The following is a 12,462-nucleotide window of genomic DNA, read 5'->3' as shown; positions in this document are numbered from 1 at the left end:
TAAAAATGACATGAACATTGTAAATATTCACAGATCACATCATTGACGTGTAATGTGCCGTTAAATGATGTCAAATTAAAGGGGAAATTACATGTGTTAGAACGAGGATGAATAAAAAGAAGACATTTAAAGATACATGGTCCTTCAAGTGAAAATTCTTAACATATATTACATAGATGATCCTCTCTCAGGCAGTGAAACTGGGTGAATGAAATGTAAAATAAAAAATGGGTGAAAAGATACTGACTAAAAACAACTCAATCTCAAATATCAAAAATGGTAGTTAACTTTAGATTTCAGAGGAGCTATTTTGGGAAAATGTTTTATACAAAATAAATCCAAACTTGGCTTTAGTAAATAACTTATATTGCCATTAAAACCATAAAATTTGTCCTGGCATTAGCTCAAAGTGAATCTGCAAGAAAAGGATAATATCTCTAGGTTTATTTTAATTTGCATATGCTCAGCATTCTCTTGTCAATTGGATATATTGTATGAATCATTTCAGTGATTTTTTAACTTGTATTGGAACTTATAAAAGTGGTAAAAAAGAAAAGAAACAAGAACAATATTTAAGGCAAGTGTAACATTTGTCCTCCTCCTGTGGCCTATTAATAAATCTTGCTGAAAATCATATATATTAACACATAACTATTCTCAATTTAACATAAGATTTTAATACTTCCAAAATGATACAGATACTTGTATCACTTCAGGGCAATACACAAATGTTTAGGAAAGTGACATTTTTGTTTGGCAAATCTCGTTGACAAATACATTAAAAATTTTTATGTAAAAATCATTTACCTTTTAACTTACTCTCTTCCCATGTTTCTGTATTTACTCACTATATGTTTAGTCTTAATATGACCTGAATCTTCTGTCATAAGTAGATAGCGAATATCTTTCTTTTACTGGTATGAGTTGTTCATAATGTTTAGCACTATGGAGTCTGGTATCAGATGACATAAAGTTTTTATCTTTACCATCAACTAGCAGTTTGACCTTGAGCACATCATTTATTCTCTCTGTGTCAATATTTCCCTATTTGTAAAAAGGAAACAATGAAAAAAAAAAACAGTAAATCCTGCATATGATTGTCCTAGAATTAAGCTAATTATACATTAAAAAAACTTTAAACTAGCTTTGCATTTAGTGAGTGCTGCATTAAATCAGTGTATGCTATGTCGGCACACAATTGGCAGAATTAGTATTTTCATTAATGCATCTTAGAAATAGAAAGAAAAAATAATCTAAAGTTGCAACAGAGGTTTGGATGGGATATATTCAAAAGAGTCATTGATAAGAAAAGAGGAGAAAATATGGAGTAAAATATGAAAATGCAAGAGAATATAAATCAAATAGATGAATGGAAGAGCTATAACACATTACTTAGAATTAATCACAGATGCTAAAATATGCATTATATTCCCAGTACTGTAAAGGAAGAGAATAATTGAGATTAAGTTTGTATTTATAAAACTAAAAGCAAATCATAATCCCAATATTATTATTTTCAGAACCAGTTTTGGGGCATATTAATTCTTTGATATTTTTTTAAGGAGGAAGGATTGGGTTCTCCATTCACCATTTACCCCTTGCATTGGAAGAGAAAAGAAAGGAGGAGAAATTCACTGTAGCAATGATCAAAATTTTAAATTGGAAGTGTTCTGAACATTTTAGATAATTATTATAGACTATACTAGTATGGAAGCTTTTGAAGGATTAATAAATCTGTTCTGAAGATTCCTACTGCTAATGTGGCAGATGGGAAGGGTATATATGGCCTAAGGTAAAACCCTTGACAAGACAGAGGGTATCTGGATTCTGAATTGGCCTAGAATATGAAATGTGATTGTAAATTTCCTTTTGCAGTCTATAATCTTGTCAGAAACTAATGCAATTCTCTCTGTTGCAATTTTCATTAATATTTAGACTAACTTTAATGTAGAAAATAGACTTAACACTGGGTATAAGCTATTTTATTGACTCAACCAATAGAGAGCTTTGTCAGTTCACAAACATTTCTAAGCTGGGCACAATGATTTCCTTAGTAACCTCATGCAAGTGACTTTATATGCTTTCTTTTATTTGTACTCTCTGAGAGTTATATTCTTAGTTGTATTAATTCTCAAGGAAAAACAATCTATTAAAGTATTACCACATTTTATTATGTAAATCAATAACTAATAAACCTAAATGGCGATCAATAAAGAAAGTTATCTATGAAGAATAAAATTCTTATAATGTTTAAGTTAATTAACTTTTTTCTAGACTTGGCATGATGAGTATAATGTAGTAACTTAATTAAGGTAAACCCTCATAGTAGAGGAAATGGTCTAAAAAAAATAGGCTTACTATTAACATTGGGAAAATCTTTATAAAGACAGAACACCAACTGTAAACAAGTATTTTTCCCACCTTTGGGATCTTCTTGATCTTCTGGAAAAATGCAGAGGGCAAGAATGCCCACTTACGTTCTGAAGTAATTCAACCCTGTCCCAAACGAGAAATTTACGCATAGGTAATTAACAATCTTTTATTTCATCCCAATATCAATATCTATCATCTCTGCTGGGCAACTGCACAATCCACTCATTTTTACTCTCCTGAAATGTGGAATTTCTCCCATCGTTGAGCCAAAATTCCACATATGAATGTGAGCAAGCAAGCACCCAGCCAACAGTGTCGAAGCAAAATAGAATCTCACTCTGTCATTTGCCACTTTCTTCAAACACATTCTCTTCCTGATATCCTGAACCTGTTTACAACACCACCATTTTCACTATCATTTGTAATAACCTTGAATACCTCATTCTCCCTTACTCCTTCTTCCTTTAGCAGTTTCCATGACCAACCTGTAACAAAGATCAGTAGATTCCATCTTTTATCCTTATAGGGTGATGTTGGAGCATGGAAGGTGAGACAAAAAGTCTGAAGGAGGAAACTATAAGAATTATGATGAAATCTAAAACTACCAAGAGGTATTCAGGTTTAACTGAAATTAGATGGCACCACAGATTGAAGATTCAGTTCTTTCTGTTCCGAAGGAAGTTTGCCATACAAGACTTGGAGGATATGGTGAAAAGAACAATAAAGAAGCCAGACATTACATTATGCTTTGAACAATAAATGCTCTCTAGAAAAATGACAGATGGACTCTAAAGTAATGGATTTCTGCACTTGCTTATGCATCACCTTTCTTAAGAAAAACACAGTTTAGGAATAGAGTCTTCACCTCTACTGTTAATGTCAGTCCCCAAAACTCTACACAAATACTACCAATTATGTTGCAAAATACCACAAAACAAAATATTTGGAATAGGAGGTGAACCTCCAAATTAATCTGGATGTGAAAACTACTGATCAGTCTGGTTGCATGATATTGGAAAGGGTTTTTGTGGTTATTTAACTATGTTTTTGATTTTTAGAAAAAATGGTAAATTAAATTTCTAGCATATATTCAGAGTTAAAGTTCAAGATAACTATATCTTAGTTATAAAATAAAGAAGTCTGTTAACATAAACAAAACATTCTTTTAAACATCTAAATACCTTGAATATTAGTGAGCTTGGTTTATCCCTTTCATTAGTCAGAACCCCTACTTTATGTTGTTACTACAATTTCAGTCTTTTTTTGGTACCTAGTCATAAATTCAAAATTTACACATCACTAAATGTTTAGCAAGAGGAATTAAATAAACATTGTTAATAATGTATATATTCTGTTTAATTTCTCCAATTTTTTATTTTACACTAGTGTCAGTCAAAGGGATGCTGACGCAAAGTACAAGAACTCTGTTGGCTTTAATAAAGGGTATTTATTTAGGGTAGAAGCATACAAGGTCCTAAAGAATACTGCTCAAGGTACCATAAGAGGTACTTTCTCACCCAAAATCATTGGCCATGAGTTGAAGCAGATGGTGGGTGATGTCTGCAAGGGTTCAGCCCTCCTTCTTCCTGAACACAGAGCCTTTTCTGATCTCAACTGTAGGCTGGTGTAAGGCTTGTCTCTCTCCCTGGGGGTCAATTCTTTCTGGGTTCAGCTGCTCTGTTCTCTTCATAAGGTCAGCTATAGACTATCAGGCTCGTCTCTCTCCCTGGGGCCTCTGTCCTGTCTAATGAACTATCTCTCTCCCTCTGTGTTCTTCTCTGTGTATTTACTTCCCTGTCTTTGATTGAGCATCTAGTTTATGCAAAAAGGTGGAAGGTTGGGGACTCAAACTGAGTTGCCCTAATGACGTGGTCAAATAAAAGGCCTAATCTTGATATAATAAAGCAAAAGTGAAACCTCTAAATCTGATACAATCTAATGCACCCAGAGAAACAGATCAGTTTACAAACACAATGCAATATCGATTTTTGAAATTCATAAACAATTCCAAACTGCCACATACTAGGTCCTGGGAATACATTCTCTTAGGATTGTATTCTTACAAACTCCTTGAAAAAGAGATATATAAATATTTTTGAAACAGAACTTAATAATGCAAAATAATACAGAACTGAATCGTAGTATTCCCTCAATATGATTCTTCTAAAACCACTGTTTTATCTAGCTCCATGATTAATATATGCTTAAATTTTCTCCTTTTAGTTACTCTTACCAATAATCTTCCTTTTTATACTCTCCTCTAGCCATCTCTCTCCTGTTTGTTCCTTTCAACCTGCAGAACTCCCTTTAGTATTTCTTGAAGGGCAGAAGTCTTGTTGACAAATTCCTTCAATTTCTCTTTAACTGTGAATATTTTGAACTCTCCCTCATTTTTAAATGACAATTTTGCTGGATAGAGAATTCTTTGCTGGAAGTTTTTTCTTTCTTTCACCACCTTCACTATTGCATATCACTGCCTTCTTACCTCCATGGTTTCACATGAGAAATCAGCATTTAATCTTATTGTGCTTCCCTTATATGTGATAAGATCTCTTTTCTCTTGCTTCTTTCAGGATTCTGTCTTTGTCTTGAGCTTTTGATGATTGGAGAAGTATGTGTTTTGGGGTAGATCTTATTGTGCTTGGATTTATTGTGCTTGGAGTACACTGCACTTCCTGGACATGTATATCCATGTCCCTCATAAAAGTTGGAGATTTTTCAGCCATTTTTCTTCAGACACTCCTACTGCCCCCTTTCTCTTTTCTTCCCTTCCTGGGGTTCCGTAATACATACATTTGTGCATTTTGTGTGCCATTCAATTCCCTGAGTCCCTGCTAATTTTTTTCCCATTTTCTTTCTGTTCTAAATTTGTTTTGATTTTGATGTCCTATCTTCAATATCACTAATTCTTTCCTCTGCCTGTTCAAATCTGCTGTTATATGCTTCTGGGGTAGTTTTAACTTCTTTCATTGTGTATTTCATTGCCATGAGATCTTTTATCTTATTATATAAGTTTACAATTTCTTCTGTATGCTCCCATAGTGTCTTCTTGATATCCTTTATCTCTTCCTTCCTTTCATTGAGTTGATTAAGGATATTTGTTTGGACATCCTCAATTAAGTTGTTCTATGTTGTGCATCTCCTGCTTTTTTAGTGTGTTCATTAGACTGGGCTATGACTTACTCTTTCTTAGTATGGCTTGTAGTTTTTTGCTGCTGTCTAACATCTGTTTATCTTGATGAGCTCCTTCATTGGTTAGCTCCTCTTTCTAGTCTGGGGTTTTATTTTTGTTTGGTTTTGTATTGGGAGTCCTCTTTATCACTTGGTTCCACTTATACTATATCCTTGTAGTTACCCATGTTCAATGAAAAAAGTATTAAATCTACAAAAGGAGAAAAAAGAAAGGAAGAAGAAAAAAGAAAAAGAAATGAATATATAAAAAGAAAGAAGAAAAAAGAACAAAAAAGAGAAGAAAAATAAATAATAAGAGGGAAAAGAGTAAACTAAAAAATTAAAGGGTGAAAAAAGAAACAGAAAAATATAAAATTAAATTAGTAAATTAGAAAATAAAATGCCAGCTAAGTGAGGAGAGAATGAAGAAAGACTAAAGAGGGAAAGACAAAAAGAAAAGAAGGAAAAATGAAAGAAAAGAAAGAGAAAAAAGAGACTAAAATAATAATAGTAAATTAAAGATAAAAAGAGGGGAAAAGAAAAAAGGAAAAAATAGAAGACAAAGGACTTAGGAAGAAAAGAAAGAAAAGAAGAAAAAGAGGAGTAGAGAAATGAAAATAAGAGAAGAAAAAACAAACAAACAAAACAAAATAAAATAAAATGGAAAGAAATAAAAATCTGGGTCTCCCACTCAGACTACTAGGACTAGCTAGGCTTCTCTCCTCAGACTGCCTGTTTTGGCCAATCAATTACCCTAAAACCCCTCTCTCTGCAGGTATCCAGGTGAAGAATGAGAGAGAGACACACACACAAAAAAGAAAAGAAAACAGGCCTCCTTCTGAGGCCACCAAGGACTCACAAGTCTACTCTACTTCAGCTGCTTGCATCTGTCAATCATTCATTCCACAGCCAGGAAAAAAATAAAAAACCTCTGACTATGTTCCTTCCACTTTCCCCAGAGCCAGCATGGCTCTCCCTTACCTTAAGCAGGCTGGGCACAGGCCCTCTGTGAGATCACTCCTCATCAACTCTCTTCTCCACTAGAGCTGGCTGCCTAGCTCTCCCCATCTAAGTGATTTTCCTCTCCTCTTGGGACTACTGGGCAGCTGTTCTTTTCCTAGTTTCCCAGCTGGGACCCTTCCCTCAACAGATGCCCTTTCCCAATTCTCCCTGCAATACCCTGGTTTCCCTTATGTCTGGCAAGCCTACACACCTTCCCACAGTTTCTAGAGGAAGAGTGTGACCTGCTATTTCCATATCTCCCCTTCACTAATTTTCTGAGTAATAAAAAGACATTGACTTAATTAGAAATATTTTCATCTGATATAGACATGAAGTGTATTTAGATTGGATATTATTATTTCCAAAACATTTAAAATTTTGACATGTTTTTAATTCATTTTAGAATCTAAACGAAGAAAAGCTTATTTGCAAAAGAAAATAAAAAGTCATAAAAACATAGTTATTTTTAAGAATAAAATGGGTAAAATGAATTTTACTTGTTATGGTTTCCCCATATTAACATACAGAAAACTGAGAGCATTTGATACTTGTCTTTTGAAGTGTTTAGTTCTATGTAGACAGCTCTTTCAAAAAATCAATTTACTTCCTATTCGATAAAGGTTTGTTTATAGCACAAAATAGATAGAAGGTGAACAATAACCTGGAAATTTAATTACCCTTACAACTAAACTGAATAATTTGGAAGACTGTTGATTTTCTTAACTAGAAGAGTTGTCTAAATTTACCACTTAATGATCTCCACTTCACATTATAGTCTTATTAAATGGAAACTGGGTAAGGGATATACTGGAAATTCTTAAATAGAAACATTGTCAGGGACATATTATTATTTCAGACTTTATGATTGCTTTCCGTCTATCTCCAACAGTTACCTTTGCCTCCATTTGAAGTGAAATTTCTCAATTTCTCTCCTTCATCCAACTCTAATTGACCTTCACAAAACTTCCAGAACTGTCTTCCTAAAAATAAGAAAAAAAAGAATGAAAATATATTAGGACAGATGATGTCACTCTGATGCTCAAACGTGGAAGGCACTTTGAGCTTGGCTTTCATTCATTTTTCATCATCTGTCACAGTCCTCTACCATGTCATGATTCAGCCACACTAGCAAGTCCTCTTCCCAGAAAAGACACACACTTTCACAAGCTAAATCTTTTCTTGTACCATTTATTCATCCAGAATGAAACCCCCTGCCCCCAACTCCCTACTTATCTCTTATTCCATCAAGAACATGATCAAATGTGACTTCTTCCATGAAGCTTTTCCTACTACCCGAGCAGCATTTACTGTCCCTTTCAATGTGTGCTCATTGCAGCAGATCATAAACTCACTGAGGACAGGGATCACATCTTGACTGAGAACAATAAATGCATTAAACTTTAGCCCTATCTCAAATAATACTTTCTGTGAGGCATTTTCTGACACTGCTAAATGTGACCTCTTCTTTAAGTGTCTGCTATAGTTTTTACTTCTTTATATGACACTGTCTTCATTCTTTTATTATAATATGCAAAAATATCATACCCAATATAAACTATAAAGTACTTGATGGTAAGAAGGGTGTGTTTCTCAAAATGCCCTTAGAGTGTATGGCATAATATTGATTCTCAAATATTTATTAAATGGATTTTATGTCTTTCAGAGTTCTTCAAACATTTATTTATATACATCCTACTTTCAAGTCCATATGGTCAAATTAAACATCATCTTAGGAACATTATATGATTTCTCAATAGGATCCTGTATAAAAGCATAAAATACATACCAAGAATGTGAGTGGCTATATTTAGATGTCACTATATGAATTATTTCTTTTTATATGCTTATGTTATCTTTAAAATTGAATTTTTGAATTATGTATTACTTCAAGATTAAAAATACAAATATTTTGAAAGTTAGATGTAGAATCTTTACGAGAGTATTGCTATCAGGTCACTTACATCTCATAAAATCTGTCCTCTAAACTTAGCATATTGATATAATTAAAGCCAGAAAACATAGCTAATTTAATGACTAAGAAAGAAAAATTTACTTACCTAAAAGCCATCTGAACAGCCTTTCTTTCTCAATACAATACTATTCTTCTTACTGAAGAATTAAATCTTTCTTGAATATTTTTGAGGCAAAAAAAAAAGTGAACTGTTTCGGTTTTACAGAGAAATAGTCAATGTGTTATTGTAACCTAATTTGTATCCTACTTGTAAAGCAATGGAAATTATTATTTTAAATTATGATGTTAGGTTCGATTTTCTATAATGTACTATAATTGCTAAATGCAAATGAGATGTTGTACAGCTTCTCCATAGAGTTGTTCATGAAAGCCAGGCATTTTACATATTACAGTGAAGTTCATGTTATTATGAAACAAATTATAATGAAGCTTAATTTAGTAAGAAGACAAGATATCGTCGCTTTGTAATGGGCAACAGTGCAGTAGTGTATGTATACAGCAAATCTGCCACAGGCTGAAAAAACTCCACTCTCAAGACCATTAAGTATGTCTAGAATGATAGCACTATACTTTAAAAGGTTTCCACTTGCTCCCATTACTTCGTTTCAGAGTTACATATGAAAGTCATTTTAGCTTCCAAACATTAACCAATATTTTTTGTCAAATAAAGAAAGGAAGTCATTCGGGGAGATGTGAAGGAGGTAAATATTTAGGCTCAACTCTCAGGGCAAGAAGACCCCATTTCCTTTATCTGTAACTAATGTCAATTGCTAGTTTCTTTTTTACCTGTTAATATCTTGTCTTCTCAACTGTATTTTAAGTGTTTGAGGACAAGAGCCATATCTTGGCACTCCCTTTATCCTAGACCAGAATCTTAAAGCAGAGTAGATTTGAAATTGGCCCAGATCTGTCCATAACTTGCTATACAAACATGCGGAATTAATTTAAATCTCTCTGCAGATAATTTTCCTCCTTTAAAAAGTAGATTGCACTAGCTAATCTCTTAAGTCCCTTAAAAAATCAAAGATTCTAAAACATATGATCTAGTTATAGCTCAGAAAAATATCTGTGAACTGATTAAATTGAGTAACAAAATTGATAGAAACCAAGATTCTGTGGGGGGAAGTGTATAAACACGCAAACAATGGAATCATGAAAATGGCACTATTTAAGATTATAGTATTCTGGGAACTCTCAAAACCACACTTAAAATTGATGAGAATAAGTCATGTAATTGTCATCCAATCACATCAAAGCATTGGGCCTTGTATAACTTGTCTTCATACAGATTTGTTGGGAGATGGCCGTTGGGAGAAGAGAAAGGTGAATCAATAGCAATTAGTACTACAGATAGCAAAAGAGTATTTTTGGCAATAAAGTCATCTACAAATTATAAAACAAAGCTCCTCAAAGACATGTTTTCCACTATTTCTAATCATAGCGATCATTAAATAAAGCACTGCTAAAGAAAAGAAAAGAGCAGGGACATCAATGGGTTTGTTGCAGTGCAGAAGAAACCAGCTCAAAAGCAATTCATTATTAATGCCTGAATATTCTTGCTAAACAGTTCTGATTATTTCACAAGAAAGAGGTCAAGGTAGTGGAGAAAGGGATTTAATCAAATAAACTCTCAATCTCTCTCCAAATAGCATTTTCATCCAGCTGCATGTAAATTCATCAGATGACTAGCCTCCAAAAGCACAGGCAAGGTTAATCTGCTATGACTGTTAAAACTTCTCTGATATGCCTATTGAATAAAGATTTAAAATGGGATGAACCATACAAGTTACCCTGAATTCAGTTTTTCCCACAAACAACATGAAATTTCCACTGTCCAAAAAACAAAACAAAAACAGCACACACACACACACACACACACAACAACCGATCAACACAAATTTCCATTTGAGTTTATTATTAAAATCTGAGTTATTTATTAATTTCTTAGAAAAGCATCTTTGGATGTTGGGTGGTTTTCAGTAATTTCGATTTTTTTGGACTACCTGCACTCAGGTTCCAGGAATTCAAAATATATCTATCCTTTTGGAATTAGCTTAAAAATCTTAAGATTTCAGAAATCCTATGAAAGAATGATAATGACAAACAAAAGTAAAGAAGGTAATTAGTAAGTTTTAAAATAAATTTAAAGCATATGGGTTTACTTGGTTTACTTTTACCAGTAAGCAAGATCATAAAATCTATCGTATTTTTATCCAAAAGTAATATTGCTGGCAACATTGACAAGTGTATTGATGATTTATTAATTAAAAAATAAATGTAATCTCAATTTCCAATTTTTTTAAATGGATGGAGAGAATATAATGAGTATTATTAATGTTCACCTTTGCAGGCAAGGAAAAAATATATATAAGAACAAAATAAGTTCACAGACAAGGTTCAACTGATTATTTTTGTCTGCTTCATTCTCCATGAAGCTTTATAATTGTGTATAAAAATATTTTAAAAGTTATAATCATGTTTTAAAATATAGGAAAGTATTCAAAACACTTCACCTTGGGGATAAATAATTCTGAATTAATTTGTTTAAAATATATAAATAATGATTCTACATAGATATGCTTCTAGAATATAAAAAAAATTGAATTCATAAATGACTGTTGGCAAAAATACATAACTTACCGTCAATAATAAATATTTTAAATATAATTTTCAAATGGACCAGTGTCACAATCATGGTATTTATAAAGGTTTTTAAAGCATCTATGATCTCCTCCACATTTAAATGATCATTATCAGATTTTTTTATTTATAATTTAAAAACCCATAGTAAACATACTACACCATGGTAAAATTTAATTCAGTCTATTGCAAATTCAGTACTCTTTAAAATACCTTTTTTTTCCTGCTAAAATCATAAAATTCCTTTTAAGTTACATATTTTATTGTCATATTAAGAATTCCTGCAGCAGTTAATACATCTTATTCAAAAAAATTACAGTGTTTTTCTGCTGGCAGTCTGCCCTCTTAGCTCTAAGCACCTCTCTTGAATCTTAGGCACCACTTTACATGAGGACAATTTCTAAAAAGCAAAATATAACTGTCTAATTAAGGGCTGTATGATTGGCTAGTTCACGGTCTCAGTGACAGTTGTGACAAATACACATATTGGCACAGCCCTAACCTCACTTCACAGTTTGCAACACAAAGATGATATTTTCAGAAATGTGGAGAACACCCTGATACAAAGCTTCACCTTGTCTTGTGCTATTCCATTTAATTTTTTATTAACTGCCTGAACATATGCCATTCTAGAAGAGGGTAATAGTTACAAAATGTCAGCAGAAACATTTAAACTGCTAAAATGTAAATGATTTTATAAATTTGTAATGAAAGGTAATTGTCATGTGGGAAAAGTAACAGAAAAAACAGATATGTGTAAATGTAAAACTGGTAAAAAAAAAAATACATCTTATTGGTTGAAGGTAGGAAAACCCAAGTATATTTTAATGAGTACTCTAAGTAGTATTTAAATAAAATTAGGTTCATAAGCAGAAAATGTGAATTCTATAATATTTTATTTTCTAACATTAGGAAAGTTCATAATAATGACAAGAACTCATAGAACTTTAATGTGTTAAATTCAATAAACAGCAGGATATTAGGATGCTTTACCGCCTTAAAAAAAAAAAACAAATAAATCAAAGTAGGATAATATCAATAAAAAGTGTCTTTGGAATCAGCACAATAGCTTTAAGAGAACAATATTCAAATAGGATTATTTCGTTTCTTTACTTTCCACTACGACGAAAAACAATTTAGTGATTAATCCCTTCAGCAATATAGTGCTGGGTCACTGCTTTCAGATATGTCAAGAAGGAGAAAACTCCGGCAAGGAATTGAGTATTTCCTCAGCTACCACACGGCACAACCACCTTCCGGTTAGGTTTGCGGGCAACCATCTTTAAATGCTTGAGCTGTTCTGC

This window comes from Dasypus novemcinctus, chromosome 7, assembly GCF_030445035.2.
Source record: "Dasypus novemcinctus isolate mDasNov1 chromosome 7, mDasNov1.1.hap2, whole genome shotgun sequence".
In the NCBI taxonomy this organism is placed as follows: Eukaryota; Metazoa; Chordata; class Mammalia; order Cingulata; family Dasypodidae; genus Dasypus; species Dasypus novemcinctus.
Note: the sequence above shows the minus strand (reverse complement) of the source record.